The sequence below is a fragment of the Ambystoma mexicanum genome, chromosome 2q (genome assembly GCF_040938575.1).
Source record: "Ambystoma mexicanum isolate Mex_15411 chromosome 2q, UKY_AmexF1_1, whole genome shotgun sequence".
Lineage (NCBI taxonomy): Eukaryota > Metazoa > Chordata > Amphibia > Caudata > Ambystomatidae > Ambystoma > Ambystoma mexicanum.
The window spans coordinates 1372108926-1372126641 of NC_090924.1; the positions used below are offsets into that span (position 1 = coordinate 1372108926).

At 42.9% G+C, this 17716-nt stretch overlaps 1 protein-coding gene across 2 annotated transcripts in view; it reads left to right on the forward strand.

Annotated features, from left to right (window-relative positions):
- The window catches only part of LOC138570179 (thyroid hormone receptor beta), a 1132895-nt gene that overhangs the window by 25654 nt on the left and 1089525 nt on the right, over window positions 1-17716 (forward strand). The window lies entirely within an intron of this gene.

Here is a 17716-nt window from a genome sequence, read left to right on the forward strand (position 1 = left end):
AGTACCTCCGCACTACTCTCGTAGTCCTTCAGTGCCCTAGTGGGAGGAGTCAGTGGGAGATGCATGCACCGTCCTCTCACCACCTCGTGGGGTGTAAAATGGTGTTTGGACCCTGGCTTGTGGAGCATTTCAAACCGTGCCAATGCTAGGCTGTGTAGCTAGTTCCTTGTGGTGCTCTGCTGAGTTTTGGCAATGCACTCCTTCAGGAGGCCATTGAGGCATTCACACACACCCCATTCGCTTGCAGGTGGTACACGCAAACGAGTTTATGTCCAATGCCTAGCAATGTAGTGATGTGTTGGAACAGTTAAAGGCATGGTCTAGTAAAAATTTTTATTGTCCCTACGGGTCGGCCATGTTTTTTTAAGCCTAAGTGGCTCGATTTTAGAAAACTTTCCTATGGACCTTACCTGAGTTTTCGTCCATTAAACGCACGCGAAAACAAGCACCAGGGAGCCGCCATTTTCTGATAATCCTATCAGTTCCCCCATCGCCCTGGCCGACCTGCTTTTGTGGCACTAAATCAATTCCCCCGCCCCTGAGCCTGTCATTATCCAAACATTCATATTCCCCGCCTCTCTCTGTGACGTTACTGTGCTGCGTAGGCAAACGCGCCCAGTCGTCTTCTATGCGACTCCACACAGAACCCGGAAACCAACACAGACCATCTCACAACACAGCGCGCCACAATTCGGAATATGAAACTGTACTTTAAAATCAAACAGCAACACGGTACATTTGGTAAAGTACATTTATTTTACATTAAATGTTTTGAGAATCTTCAGCAATTGCCATATGAACTCCAAAAGCCATTTATTTTCTTTTATCTGTATCCGCCATGGTACACAGGGTGTTGCTTTTCGTTAAAAGAAGCACTTTGGAAGCACGGTGAACCGCAAGGCTGTTCCATCAACTAGGGACTAGTCCATCGTAAAGGTTGATATGTTGCTTCTAGCCACTAGTACAGCGTAAGGGCATGTGGGCCCTTGGCGATCGTCCCATAAAATTGTCAGTGTGCTCCAGTTGTTAACACAAAGCTGCAAGTGTCTACTGTAAAAGCCATCTGCTGGTGTCTCAAACCGATGGCAGTAGCAGAAGGGGAGCAAATACCTGTTATGAAAACAAAAAAATTATAATTAGTCTCGCCAGCCGATCTTCATTAATATTACTTATTTTATTTATTACAGCCGATCAGAAACTATTTGCTTGCAAGGATAGTTCAATGGAGTATGTTCGGCTCTAAAATCAATGCGAAAAGTAACAAAATAAATCGAGGCCAACACACAATGATAAACGACAGTTAGTCTACATGCGTGAGGAATGATATGATATATGATATGGCATTTGTAACGCGCCTATACTCAAGTGTTTCGATGCGCAACGAGGCAGGTGGGGAACAAGGGCAGACAGACAACAATCCTACTAGGCCAGGTGTCTTTCTGATCACGCATGGGGAAGGGGGGAGGGCAGGGGAGGGTAAAAGTGCTGTACATGGTCAGTTGAATACAAATTAAATAATAGGGCCAGCTGGTGGCAAGTGCAAGGTAAATGCCGGGAGAAGGGGCTGAAGGATACAGAGACAGTCCCGTAGTGCAGGTAGGCAGTGCAGGGAAAAGTGGCTGGGCCAAGGACCGAGATTGGTGAGACCAGTGGACCTGCATGCCCATGTGCCCACTACGAGCACGTTTTCCTTGCTTTCCTAGCTCTTCATTCATTCATTTATGCATCCATTCATTAAATCTTCATTCTGGTATAAAAGCGTGTAAAGATTTACTTACATTATATTTGAAATTTCCATTGTGTCTCTTCGTAATGCAGTCTGTAAAACAGACCGTGCTCTTGACAACGGTTTTTCGTATACTGAACTAAAATGAAACTCGGTCTAGTTTCTGAATTTTCTGCCTTATCGTCTCTTACGTTATTGCGCACCCCCTTCAAATGTAGTTCTTTCGGCATGGTCCCTGTCTCAAGGTCAAAAAACAATAGACCCTTATACTTCCAGTGCGACTTGTGGGCCTCATCTGGGCACGAGCTGAAAATCAAAGCCGCTGTCCTTCGCATTCTTTATTTGCAACATCACGTAGTATAGGCATCTGTGAGAACTTGAAGTTTAGAATCCGTCTATGTAGTGCGCCTCAATGTGCAAATGCGAACTGGCTTCTCTCCCAAATGCCACGGCCCGCTTGGCTGGCGCGTTCTAAGTGCCCCAATTTTGTCCCCGTTGTCTGCGAGCTTTGCAGCCCAAATTGAGACATTTAATTTTTGGGGGAAGGTCAGGGAAAGTATAAAGTACCACAGGAGTTGAGTTAAAAGTGAGATTGATTTGTTTGTTTGTTTTATTATTTGCAATACGCAAGCCTCCCCTCCGTTAACAGTCCGCAGCATTTACATTTACATGAGACGAGACATGAGAAAAATATGTACATACACATATATGACGTGAATAGAGAGAATTCAAAGATGACACCCAGCTTGTTCGCCACCCATGATGGTGAAGGTAGGGGTTAGGGTTACAGGTACACTGTACAATAACATTTATTTACAAAAAGACAATCGTATTGCAATTATTTAAACCGGGATTTGTACTTCACAACCAGCTGTGCTTCGGGTGGGCATGGCACAGTCACAATGTTCGGTGGCAATGGATCACTGCTCTGCACAGAAACGTCCAAAATTCCATATCTGTGCTTCTCTAACACAGCAACAATAAGGCCTTTCACAAAGTCGAACTGCATTTCATCATAGACTGGTTTGATCACCCATTGCTTTCTTCGTTTTGAAAACACCTTAGTGTAGCGAGGCATCCTTACTTTACCCCTAGTCCTAGATTGTTCACGTCCGACATTGCTGTTATGGGCCAAGACCGCTAGTAGAGTGCCATGTTTCATGCCCCGAAAAGCTAAAATGCAAGCGCTTTGGCCTGTACTTTAGGCACATATTGTGGAACACCTCCAAATCTCCTGTATGACAGAATTCTGTCAGTCCTCTCAAATCTCTTGATAGAGTTTTGTCGAAAACAATCTTCTCAATGGCTTTGTGTGTCAGTGAAGATGGAATCAACCACTTCTTCTTCCGTGCCTCCTCTGGGGACAAAGGGCCATGTTCACATTGGTGGAAATGTTGATTTGCTGTCCAGCGGTGAACGTTGGTACAGTGGTGCATCAGTGACCGCCATTTCTCAAGTAGTATTTCCACTGAACCTTCACAAGTTTTTGAGCTCCACCAAAGATGGTTGGTGATAGAATGGGACCACTGCAAAATACTTTCAAAACCTTTTTTTTTCCCTGCAGCCGAGATTTTCTTATTGATTGATTTAGCAAGATGCCATACGTCAAATTGATGTTTAATATGTGGGAACTGCTCTCTCATTGTCTTGGCAATTGAAACGTGTCTGTCCGTGGCTATGAGGTCGATGTGCATTCCCCTTGATTGTAGATATTCCACTGATTTTATAAATCCTAGTTTCTCCATGGCCACTGACGATGTACATTGTGTTACCTGCACGACCACTGAACTCACAATTTCTTACTATCCATGTCCTGAAAGTGGTAGGTGCAGTACTTGGCAGAAAATCCAGGGCTGTCGCACTGTCCATCGCCGGCTAGCCTGAATCGTTTGCCTTCGAATGTACTTGCTAGAGACAGTTATTCAATTTTCCAAGCATCACTAATGGCCGGACACAGATAATCACGTTGGTATATGTAGTACAGCGCTTTAGAAATGAAATGGAGTCCCACAAACTGAAAGAAACCCTCTAACTTTCTAAAACTGGAGCCACTAAAAAGTGATGCAGCTGCACACAATAGATTGCCTGCTGGCAGTTTCCCCAGCATCGGTTGTGCAGACCATGAGAACCTATGATTTAATCTACAGGCGGCATTTATTTTGACGTTACTGCCTTTTTATTTGACGAGTCACATTAATCAATGGCTTCCCACATACTTTCCCTCTAATGGAATGCACACATTTCAGCATACTTATAATTTCCATCAAACGGCTGTCGAATATGCGTCAACGTTGTTTCGGCCTGTGACGACATGGAGATTTCAACACATTGGAAAGTAATATCGCTGATATCAAGTTCAGATGCGTCTATGGATGCTGCGGCTGGTTCATTCTCTGTCATTTCGACATCTATTACTTCAACATTGATGGGAGAACACAACAATGTCGACAGGTTTTTTGGTGGCAAATTTTTGGCGGGTGTAGATTGTGTGAATTGATCTGCAACTACTTCAGAGCGATCTTCAATACATTCAATAACATCTTCTTGTGGTGGTGCGGTCGCACTGTAGCTATGGTCCAATGCAACTTTTCTGTAGTCTCCAAACACAGTTAATTCATGTTCTTGCCATTGGACATGAGCATCTCGAGCCTGAACACGCCTCGCCTCAATTAATAGTTCCTCCATAGTGTACATGGTCTGGCAAGCAACATCTCTCATTCGCTTCACTGTCTGTGTATGTATAGTTCTGACACCCACGGGTAACTGGAGGAGAGATTGGAAAAGGGATGTTCAGTTTAAACACAAGATAAAGTGTAGTCCAATTAACTGGAAAAAAACATAAAATAGTCCCCAGCACAAACATTTTTTTAAAGTTATGAACTGTTTGTAACTAACCTTTTTTTGTTTTTTTTTCTTTGCAACTTTTTTGACTCGACCTTCAACATCTGCACGCTGTAGCTCCGATTCGTTTCTGCATGTCCTCCCTTCCTCTTGCGCTGCAACGACTATATTTTCTGTATCCGCATAGACAGCACGGAATGAGGCTCCATCGTCTCCCTGAAACATAGTACTTTCATTACTATGTATCAAAATATTGTTAGCATAAAACACACGTGTGGACGAACACACGGGTACATCTCAATAGCCAAACACGATTTAAACATTGTGTGCAACAATCAAACGACAAGTATTCGACCAGTGATGATCTATTTCGATGGAGCTGTCAGTATCCATACCTATGGCTCTGCATGGACTACCATGAATGGTTGTATTGGAGAGGAGGCATCCACATCTCCCTGAAACACAGTACTTGCATTAGTATGCTTTTCAATATTGGAAACATAACACACACTTGGGGTCGACGGCACAGGTACATATAAAGAGATAACCACAAATGATGCATTGTCCAAAAGAATCAAGGAAAATCTAAATATGATCACATTTCATCGACTTATTTCTCCGATTCCTTTACATCTGCATCATCTAAATGAGATGTTGTGATTGTGGTGGAAGCTCCGTCGTCTCCCTGAAACACAGCACTTGCGTTAATAGGGAAGAAAGTATAGCAAATGGAATCACGTTATATGATCACGCATGATGGAGCTGTCAGTATCCATACCTCGTGCTGCTGAAGAATATCTATGGATGTTGCAAATGTAGTGCGCACTTCCGAAAGCTGTTGACCCGATTCGTATACGCATGGTCCCGCTTCCACTTCCCCTGGAATTACTTGAATGTCAGGCTCTGCATCAAGTGCAGGGGTTGACGCTCCATCAACTGCCTGAAACATAGTACTTGCATTAATGAGGATTACAATAGTGAAAACATAACACACACCTGGGGTCGACAGCACAGGTACATATCAACGGCTAACCACGAATGAAACATTGTGTAGAACAATCAAACGACAAGAATTCCAGCTCTGATGATGACGCTCGATGGAGCTGTCAGTATCCATACCTCCTGCTGGTGAAGAACATCTAGAAATGTTGTAGATGTGGCGGACGCTTCAGCATCTCCCTGAAAGACAGTACTTGCATTAGTATGGATAACACTAATTATAACTGAAAACAAACACCAGTTGACGATAACTAAGGTGTATATCAATTGGAAAGCACTAACCAAACATTCGGTAAAATAATTACACGATAAAATCAAACTATTACTTGACATGCATAAAACAAGTCTGTAGCGGATTAGCCTAGTAAGATTACCTGATACGCGCTAGAAGTGGTTGATAACTGCGACCACGTCAAGGATGTAGAATGTTCTTGCTTCAGATTCAAGGGATAGTCAAGAAGTTGTAAAGGTAAATTAATGATTGATAATGAAATGCCAATATTAAAAATAGCCATGTAAGGCGACAGAATACTTGAAAAATGCTCAATACAGCACAGTTCCCTGTTCCCATATATATACATTGCTTTTGTGGGTTATGAAATCGAAAAAGAATATATTGATAAATGTCATTATTCAAAAAACTATACACACATATCAATATCGAAATTATTACAAGGGATAGAACACCTACAATATCAATTAATCCGTTCGGCTACCTACACACTACCGCAAGGCCTAAAGCTAAATCCGGACACTTGACTCACCGGTGGCGGAATGTGGACGAATAGAGTGGGAATAGTGTTTTCGAGCAATTTCCGTGTCGTTCGCCGTTTATTCTTCTTTGTTACCCAAGATGTTGTGTACATGTCCAAGGAAAAGTGCCGGCTGCAGATGCGGTATCGATCACCCCTCTTTTCCTGTAAGACTTGTTGGACTCTACTCTCCAGCTCATCCAGTGGATATCCGCAATGTCTGACCCATTCTCTTATTCGATCAACAGTTTTTGGGAATACATGCATTGTAGTGCCTTCAGATTTCGCATGGGTCTTCGAAGTGCAACCGCTAATCGAACAGGCAGGCATTGTTGATAAATCTGAAAAGTAAATATCGACATTATTATACAATCTTCAAGAATAAAGATTTGATACAAAAGTGAATGAATCATACAATGATCAATGCAAGGTTTGTTTTGGTCGCAGGAACTATACCAGTTCATTATGTGCGGCTTAGTATTTGCATAAGTTGCAGAAATGTATAAATGATGTGACTAAAATCTGAACATGTGACTCGTCCCTTGGATGTTCTGTCTTGCACGAGAAGGAAACATGCTTACATTATAGACTGGACCCCCCGAAGGATGCAATTCGATGACAATAGACACAGATGAAAATAAATAGATCTATTGATAGCATAGCAATGGAAACTCAAGTCAATAGCAATGAGACCAATGAACATGGCACTATTGTGTACTCTACTCGCAAATAGATAGAAATTTAAAAATCTGCGAAATATGACTAGGATACATGGTCTTACCTTGACCAACAAACAGTTGGATTCAGCAAGCAGAGCAGTATGTTGCAGGAGAATAGGTGGGTGGCCACAGGTAGCACACTGATGGGTTTGCTCTAAGCGGTCACAGAAGTTCACGGATAGCACGACGATGAGCAGATTAGCGTAGATCTCAGTGGTTGCCAGGTAACACGTTCAGGAGTTGACTTGCAAAGCACAAAGATATTCTCATGAGACATATCAAGTGGTTTATAAAGTATTAGAAACAGGGGTGTGTTTGTAAATGAATGACGTATGTATGTCGTGGTCTTAGGGGGGCGGCCTGCTTGAAGGGGAGGCCTGGCTGGAGGCACGGGGTCTGAGGAGGCCATGTGAGCGATGGCCCCTTGGCGTGGGATACCTTTTGAAGTGTACATGCAGTTTGGCACCTTGGCCGTTTGCGCCCGTCACAGCCCCCCATGCCAGCGCTCATCCCCGGGTGCGAACCACCTTTGATAGAGGGGTGGTGGGATGGATGGGCCTGGGGCGTGCAGATAAGGCACAGGAAGACTGCTGAATGGAGACACACTTATGTGGATTGCAGGGGGGCGGCCTGCTTCAAGGGGAGGCCTGGCTGGAGACACGGGGTCTGAGGAGGCCATGTGACCGATGGCCCCTTGGCGTGGGATACCTTTTGAAGTGTACATGTAGTTTGGCACCTTGGCCTTTCGCGCCCCTGACAGCCCCCCATGCCAGCGCTCATCCACTGGCGCGAACCGCCTTTATATCAATATATAGTATATCGCCTTTATATCAATGATAGTATATCGTTGCTTATCAATAACAAATGCCACATACCGGAGATTCTTGTGAGCACAGACACACACTTTAACCGGTGTATTATAGTGGTCAAGACCCTAAGGCCTGTATAATCCAATGGTAATTGTTAGTATAGATATATGTGTGACTTTTATAGAGACATAACCTACTGAAAGACTTTGAACAAGTGTTATTTAGTGCATGCATTATTGAGAATATGTTATGTTAGCTTAGATAGATAGTGACCAGCCTGCTTCACAGCGACCAGGCCTTCACCCATTCGGAGCACAGATGTCTGACGTCCATCCTTGAATGGAGACACACTTGATTCATTAAAAAAATCGAAACAACCGTTGTTAAAATATATGTGGTGTTTTATTTTGTATCTTATTTTCATGACACAAAAATACAAGACTTTAAAGATTATACAGGTCAGGTTGCAGCACAGCGAGAGAAAATCCCCTGTACTGACCGCTGTCACTCGGGAAAGTTTCTCTAATGGCACGAATGGCACAGGCGGGTATCGCTCTTCGAACGCGGTGTCCAAGCCTCCCGTGGAGCCACCATGTAAAGGAACGATAGGCCACCAGCCTGTACCACCTGTGGAAAGGAATGAAACAAACTGTTTTTAAATGACCAAGATAGGTTTAATAAACGTTTGTTGTCAATGACAATTCTTGTAACTAATGGCATTCTGCACAGACAAATGCTATCTAGACAATGCACACTATTGAACGACTTACATGCTTTACAATGATATGTAGATGTAATTTTGGATATAGTAGAAGAACTTGAAATAGGAGTGGCATGACAAGCAGAGTATACTTACTCGTTACTCGGATTACGAGGACGAACAGTTGCGCGAAGTTCGTGCATAAGCACCATCATTATTCTCAACACAGCCCGTGTGAGGCAGGCTGCCCTGAAGTCTGGCAGCTCGGTGATGCATTGCGGTCGTGGCACGCCTTCCGAAATGTAGGCCAGGCATCCCGAGTTTTCTCGGCAGCAGCAGTTCTCGTCCTCAGTTGGCATTAGCTCGCACCGATTGCATGTGCACCAGGTGGAGACGCCGTCCATGCGACTAGGCCCAGGCTCTTCATCTGTTGATTCGTCCTGCCAACTACCGTCCGAATCCCCATCGTTTTCACGTGCTTCCCTTTCCAGTAGTTCCTCCTCGGTATACTCGGGCTCGTACATGTAGGGCATTATTGTAACCATTGTGTGTTAAACAAACTAAAATAATTTATAGCGGTGGTACTGGTATCTGTTCACACGGGCTACAAGCGGCGAAGGTAGCTGACCAGAGCACTGAAACGAGTCACAGAATACTCAAAGTAAGACAGAGAGAGGAATGGAATCGAAAATCTGCTGCTGTGTGTTGTGAAACGGTCTGTTTATACTTATTGAGGAAAGAGGCGTCCTGCAATTTCCATGGCGTCACGTCATTAGCTGAAGGTTGGGAAACGGGCGGTACGAGTCTGCTGATGACAGGCTCAGGGGCGGGGGATTTGATTTAGTGCCGCAAAAGCAGGTCAGCCAGGGCGATGGGGGAAATGATAGGATTGTCAGAAAATGGCGGCTCTCTTGTGCTTGTTTTCGCGTGCGTTTAATGGACGAAAACTCGGGTAAGGTCCATAGGAAAGTGTTCTAAAATCGAGCCACTTAGGCTTAAAAAAACATGGCCGACCCGTAGGGACAATAAACATTTTTACTAGACCATGCCTTTAATTTGCAAAGTGAGGGCTGTTGTCCGACTGCAGGACCTCACACACGCCCTATCTTGGGAATACCTCTGGGACCGGAAATGTTGCTTCAGCATGTGAACACGGTGCAGCCTCCTTGAAAATGGGCATACAACCATTATCATGTAGCGGTATCCTTGACACACTTGTACCATATCCACGTAATCCATGTGGAGATGTAGGAATGGGCCTTCAGGTCTAGGTATGGCTCCTCTTACAACTCTTATGGTGTGCCCAGTTGTGCACTGCTGGCATGTTAAGCAGTTAATAATGAAGTTTGCTACATGTTCATTCAAATTGGGGCAGATTCATGTTTCTCCAATTCGTGTAGCAATGACCTCTTTCCCTGTATGTGTTGGATGATGCAGTTGTGCCAGTGCTGTTTTCAACAAGGCTAGGGGCATGACCACTTTCCTTGTTGTGTTGTCACCATAAGGCATCTTTTGTGGACAAAGAGCACCCTCTTTTCACCCAGAGCTCCCTCTCCTCCGGTGGTGCAGCTCCCTGCTATTCCATGATCTGGGTTTCTGGTAGGCAGTTGTAAACCTCCCCAGGCACCATGTTTCTGACTCCCCCAGGGACCTTGGGCCTCTCTTTAAGTTCCCATAGTTCCCCAAAATATGCTGAGCATTTTGCCTCCTAGACTGCTGCCTCGTTTCCCATTGAGATATCGTCTTCTCCTTTTGTGTGGACCTGATACTTCACTAGTGCCAATTCTCCTGGATATGCAATTACTTCAATTAATCATCCTAACAAGAGCGCATGTTTTCTGGGGTCCCATCTTCTTTCCTGTACCCTCTCCGGAGCCATCGTGCAAATCCTGAGTGTACTGTTGATGTGACATAGACACTATCTGAGTATATTGTCATCCTTTGTTCCACACTGTGTTCTAGGGCCAATATGAGCACCACTAGTTCTGCTGCTTGTGCTGAGTAATGAGATGGCAATCGTGCACTCGCAACCACCACACTTGTCCAGTCCTCTTTCAATCTCACTACAGCTGTTCCAGTCCTCCTGATCCCATCGGTCTGGTCAATAGTCGATGAGCCATCAATGTAAAGCACATCTCCCCCCTCAAGTGCATCTTCTTCCACCTTGCGCGTCACACTGAACAGTTCTATGTTCTTTGTGCAGTCATGGGAAAATCTCCTAGTTGGTAGACGTCTGCCAAGAATAATGCTGGGTTAACTGTCTTGCATCTTACTATCTATGAAACAACGGATGTCCACATTCTTGTGGAACTCTCCCGTCCCCTGCACACCCGATTTATATTGTGTAAACAATCATTTTTTTGTTGGTTGAATTAGTAAATTAAATTTGAATAAGGTAATTCAAGTTTTTTGTTTAAAAGGATTTTTACACATAAAATATTAACCAATCTGTTACCTTTTTGTAATACATAATTTTTCATTTACAATTGATTTGAAATAAAACATTTCACCACAAATGTATGTAATCATAATTGAGTAGACCATTTCAAGTATTGAATACGGTGTGATCTTGCATTTGATAACAACTATACAAGTCAATATCATATTATTTGTTCAATCCTTGTCTTTCTCTCTCTACGCGTTTTGGGGTATACTCTTCCCCTTCTTCAGGAGTTGTCTACTCGCATCTTAATTTCAGAATTTCAATCTACAGTAATTAATCATAATTTCAGTTACTCTGGTTTTAATCCCCATGATTCATCTTACAATAATTATTTTTATCTGTCATGATTCTGGATCTCATTGTCTGTGTTCCTTCCTGCACTTGAAAATCTTTTCCAAAAATGTCTTATATCCCATTATCAATTAGTGGAATTAAAAATGCTTCCTAAAAAATCAAAACGGTATAGATGTAAAATCACTCTATCTTCCAAAGAAACTACAGCTAATAACATCCCATTTATGGGTATTTTAAAATCAATGGGTTGGTATATATGTATTTTCATTGGTTACCTGGTTGGTATGTCAGGAAACCCAATGTTTCCATTCAGAAATATCCTTTCTTGTTGGTCTTCTTTGTTAAATGCCCAAATTGTGAAGCCAGTGTTGGTGTGTTTGGCGACTAGTATTCTCTATTCAACAGGGTCACTAATGGTATTTGCCCATCCGGTGTCTCGTATAAATTGAATCAGGAAACTATATGTCATAATACTGTGCGCTTCTGCAGCTACTCAATGGGTAAAATGTTCTCCAAACTACGTGCCCTAGTGTATGGTACCATAGATAATTATCTAGTTCCAAAGAAAAAGGGATGTCGTCCCTTATTTTTATTCAGTTCTTACCTTCTTCCTCTGAATATAAAAAACAAACTCCTGTGGTAAGTATCATGGTGCCGCGAGGAAAACGTGAAGCCGCAAGATGGCCGCCATTTGTTTATTTACATTATGACGTATTTACGCAGTTGCGCGATGACGTCATTAAAAATTTTGCTTCGAGCGCATCATCAAAACAACTCGTCATGTTGAGGTGGTACTATTCTAAAGGGAAGTTATCCCTTTTCTATATATATAAGACTTGGTTTTTATTTCAAGACACATAAAGTCAAAAAATATATGTATACAACATTTATTTTCCTAAAATGTACAAAGTCTATGTTCAGTCCAGTTCTAAACCTCAACTTAAAATCTATAAATCAAAAGGATTCTTGTATATTCCTATTGTGATCCAGAGTTGAAATATCCCCACCTTACTTGTCTTCATTATTTTCACTTACCACTCTGTGCTGACCGTCAACTATCTTAATGAAGTGTCTGTGCATAATTCAATCTATGAAGGGACTATCTGATCTGTGTATGATACGTGCTTATGAGATCAGGAACACGCTCACACTTTAATGTCGCAATGACAAGGTGCAGTACATTGATTGTGTTCATCCACGAGTTTCAACCCAACATTATATTTCTATGATGGTTTTCTTGTATCTCTAACATTTCCAGAACATATACTACTATCTTCAGTCCCACTTTTGATAGAATGACCTCATACCCTGATGATCTCTGCATGGTCAGTGTGCTCTTTGTCTTACGCAGTATCGCAAACAGGGTCCGCTCCACGTAAAGCGTGATGGTGCACCCCATTGTCACTGCTCATGCTCTTTGCACTGCGAAGGCTGTGGCTGCCAAGGATTGTTCACAAGGATAATGTCCTCTCATCACTGGGTCAAGCTGTCCACTGTAGTAAGCAATTGGTTTATAGCTGTTTTCTGAGTCGGTAGTGCTTTCATCACTACACCGTCAGTGTGGGAGAACAGGAAGAACTCTTTCTTGTTGTCTGGGGTCCCTAACACTGGTGCGGTACATATGGCCAGCTTCAATTCCTCAAATGCTTTAGTCACTGTGTAGTGTCTTGGTGCCCTTCTGAGCCTCTTTAAGTGCAGTCAGAAGCGGTCTAGTGTACGTGCTGTAATCAAAGACCCATGCTCTGCAGTAATTTCACAACTCTAAGAATAGTTGCATTTCCCTCACTGTTGTGGGCTGTGGTGTGGCAAATATTGTCTGTGTTCTCTTTGGGGATATGTGTCGCCCATCCTTATCTGTCCAATGTACAATACTTCCTTTTGGCAATACTGGAGCTTGGCCTTGTCTACCTTGTACCCCTTGTCTGCTAGCACTGTCAGCATGTGCACTGAGCCTGTCCTGCATTGATCATCTGTCTCACTGCAAATCGAGATGTAATCTATGTACTGTAGGACTGTGCTCTCTGTCTCAATATTGCTTGATCCATCTAGATCACTCTGTTAAAGATAGATGGTGATTCCCGGTACCCCTGTGGCAAATGTGTATGTTTCCACTTCTGGTTGCAGTACATAAAGCTGGTGAGATCTTGTAAGTCTGGGTGTAGTGGTACTGAAAAGAATGCATTTGTGAGATCAATTGCTGTGAAACAGATGGCTTGCGCTGGGATGCCACACACATTTTTGCAGAGATTGCGGCTGCTGGATATTCTGCTTCTACAATGTGGCTAAGAGGGCGTGAATCCTGAATAAAATGCCACAACCCCCCCCGTTGGCCTTGGGCATGGGGTACACCGCGGTGTTGCATGGAGATTCTGATGGTACTAGGATGCCTCTCTCAATGAGGGTGTTGATTGTCTCATAAATGACCTTGTCTGCCTCTTTGGTCAGGGGATACTGTTTTACTCTGGGTAATATTTCTCCTGGTTTCAATTTACTCTTTACTCCGCCTATACTTTTGATGCACCCCACGTCATAGGGACTTGTGGTCCATAAACTGTCGGGTACCTTAGCCAGGTCTTCCTCCCAAAATTAGGGCGGCACCTGTAGCGCCATCGCTATTCTCTGTGGAACTTCTGTGATTGATCTGTAACCAGAATGTTATCTCGAACACCATCTCCATTTCCACCCTCTCTTCCTCGAAGAGTTCGTCATCTGTCAATGTTGTCAGACTGCACCCTTCTGTGACAGCAAAGATTGCTCTCCATGTCCTCCCTGTGTCATCTGTTGCATGCACTGCAATCCAATCCTCTTTAGCCAATACTGCCTGGCAGTGTTCCCTCTAAGCTGTGTGCATGTGCGCTTGCCCAGCTTCCTTCTAGGTGCCGCTCAGAAGATTTTTAGCAGCTCACACAGACAATTCTCACCTATCAAAAAATATTTAATAAGGCACATGCCACAGCAATTAATTGAAATTAGCTTTCTCTTAAAATAAGCAACTTGTTTTGATATTCTGATACCCTTGCATAGTAGTGTAATGCAAATTGACTGTAAACACCTAAAATTCCTAACAGCAAAATTCACACATAAGAGGTTAAAAACGAATATGAAAAACTGGCTCCATGAACAGAAGAATCTAACCAGGATATACCTGCACACATTAACCAAATTATGTTCCCTCCCCAGCCATGACTCCTAAGCTTGATTCCACCACACTTTTACCTTATGACTATAACTTCTGTTGCCCCAGAACACATTAAGATAGTACCGGACAGCCTTGACTCTTCCTCTCTTAGCTCTGCGAAAGGTTAGCAGACGTGTACCTACATCCACTTGTTTTATGTTTTTTTTGTAATATGAATAACATTCACGTGCCAGAATTTCTGTTACTCATTGTGCCTTACCAAAACAGACACCCAGACGATACAATCAAACTACCAGCTAAAATATTGGATACTGACTGTAAGTAAGCAGGCTACCTGGATGTGTTGTAACCTTATCCCATACTTCCTCTTCGTTGTACATATGTCATGCAAGTGCTTTGAATTGGCCCCCTTGCAAATTAATGCATTATAAAACACAAATATTAATTTGCCCTTTAAGAAGTTTGAGAAGACCAATGTGATGCTCAGTATCTCCTACTTTAGCATTGCTAACATTACCGTATAAGTGGAGAGCAACATTGCAATATCATTTACTTTGCCTACAAGGGATAATGGGTATGGACTAAGCCTGGGATTACTCGTCCATAGCATCCGAGCACTGGATATTCACACAGGAGAATGCTTTTCACACTATCTACCTCGTTTCCAAGTGTTCAGAGGTCTTTTGGGCATAGACCTTTACACATTATTTGGTAGCTCGCTGCTATGAAAAAACGGTTTCACTGAGCACTGTAATCCTACTCAATGATACAAGGATGGGGTCTGTTGCAAACAATCTTGTATGCCCTGCAAAATAATTGCGTACATGCAGAGTCATGACATTCTTAAAATGCACATATGTTGAGGCATTAAATATGCCTTGCTTGCACAAAGTATTGTGGGTCTGCAAATATCCCAGTGAGTGTTTACTGCTACAATCCCTCACTTTTTACAGTGCTCTATCAACTAGTATTAGAGGCTAGCATAGGGGTGCCCGGGTAGGGTATGGGTGTAAGAGTACATGTCATCACTCCTTGCGGGGGATGAACAAAGCAGCACATTTCACAAACCAAGTCGGACGTTTCGGCAGTACACTGAAGGAAATGTGTTGATTGTTGTCTAAAGGAGAGGAAATTCTAGTACCTGTCTAGAAACAGCACCTTCTTTTTCTTTCTATGCTCAGCTGCTGAGGGCTTTTCAATATAATCATGTGTTGTGTGTATCGTCTCTAGCACCCCCCTGCATCCTATTTAATTGATAACAAAGAATTACAGAAGAGGGATTCATAGTTACAGAAGGAGGCACTCAATCAGTTGTATTGCTGATGAATTGATGCTAATAATTTAGGCATACACATGTGATTTTCTTCAGCAGGGCTCCATAATAAACCTCAGTAAGGCTCTTATTTAATTTGATCTAGGCTGTGGTACGGAAGGGTGGGCAAAACTATAGACTTTAGTATGTACCCTGTCATTTAACTTCCTATGTCCGGGGTATAATCAGATTTTGCTCCTTACTTGGAGTCAAACGATTTTTCGGGGAGTAAAAAAGTTATTAGCTTTGCCAATTGGGATACTTTCTGCTTATTAATAGATGTTCTTCCCCTTACAATTCCTGTTGAGATCAGGCATTAATATTATTATTATTTTTTTAAAAAATATTTATTATTTGTATATAATCTGTTAGATTTTTAAAGTTTTTCAGTTCTTGAAGTGAAAGAAGGACGTTTCTGCGTAATTGGTAATTTCTCAAGGAGGACCAAGAAAGCGAAGGAAGAGCGAAGAGAGAGACTTTTCCGATGGTTTACTTCTGTGTCATCTGCGACGTCTTCTCTAATGCAATGGTTAACAGTTTGGTAGCTGCTATAAACCACCTTGTTTGGGCTCCCGTGATGAGGCGGTTCCACCAAATGTTGTCGTCACCGACGTAAGCAGTTTGTACACAGGACCGAAGAAGGCCTTTCTTTCTTGGTCAATTGCAGGACAAACCATCAAGAGGTGTTTGATAGATTCTGTGGATTGAGCATCTCTGCAGAGTCTACAGGATCTTTCTTCAGTTACTGAGCGGATGGCTAAAACTTCTTGTGTCGGAAAAAGATTTAGACGGGCTTTCAACAGAGTTCTCATAAGAAGTTGGCTCGGGTATTTCGTGCAATATTCCATCGGTTTTTCAGTTTATTGAAGACTGGTGGCAAGTGGGATAGCAGTTTGTTCGCTACAGCATTGTCATTTGTTTTTATCCAATCGAGCCATTCCATTTTTGTTTTTATTCTCAGAGGGTTCTGGATAACTTCTTCTTCTGAGCACACTATATCTTGCAATATACGTCTTTGTTTCTCAGCCCAGTTGTTAAGGAATGTGTTGCTCCCTTTAGATAATTCCTCAGAAATCATCCTATATATTTCCAGGCTTTCTGGGTTCCTGATTTTTCCGTAGAGTTGAATGGTACTCTGAGCGACCACTGCCTCCATGGAAAGCAGCCCAAGTTCACGTCTTACAGGTGCCACAGCTGTCGATTTCGGTAGGCCTAATGTTGCTCTCCAGATGAAACCTTCTAATTTGGTCCCTAGGGTCGAAGGAATAGCAGGGCTGGCATCCATGCCATAAGTTAATGCTGGAATTACTTTTGACTTATAGAATTGGATTGCCGGTAGAAGACTGTATTTACCGTATTTTCTGTCGACTGCTCGTAGTTGGACCGTTAAGTTTTTGGCTTTTGTCCACAAGGTTGCCTGCATACTTAAACCTCTTTTCGTGCTGTCAATGTCGACTCCAAGGTATTTGAATGTGGAGACAATTTCGATTTTAGAGTGGTCAAGGTACCACTTCAAGGACTCCTTTTTTTTTTCGGCCCCTGCTTCTGAAGAATCAGGACTTTCGTTTTAGATTTATTGATCTCCAAGTTTTTTTCCTTGGTGTAGTGGGCCAAGTTATCCAGTTGGCGTTGAAGGCCCACCTGAGTGTGATCCAGAATGATGAGATCATCGGCGTATAGAGTCTGTCAACTGTTGTATTTCCAATTTTCGGCGGAAAGGATCTAATCAGATCTTGTGAGGCTTTGAAATCGCCAAGGAAGGAGATGAAGAGAGCAGGGGCCAGAGGGCATCCCTGTTTTACTCCACGATTAGATGGTATGAGGTTGGAAAGTAGCCCCTGGTGGTTTAGTCTGACTGAAACACTGGTGTTGGTGTGTAAGGCGATGATCGGGTCAAGGATCCGGTTAGGGCAGTTCCACTTCTTCAGTTTAGTCCAGAGTTTCGATCTGTCAACTCTATCGAAGGCCTGGGATAAATCCAC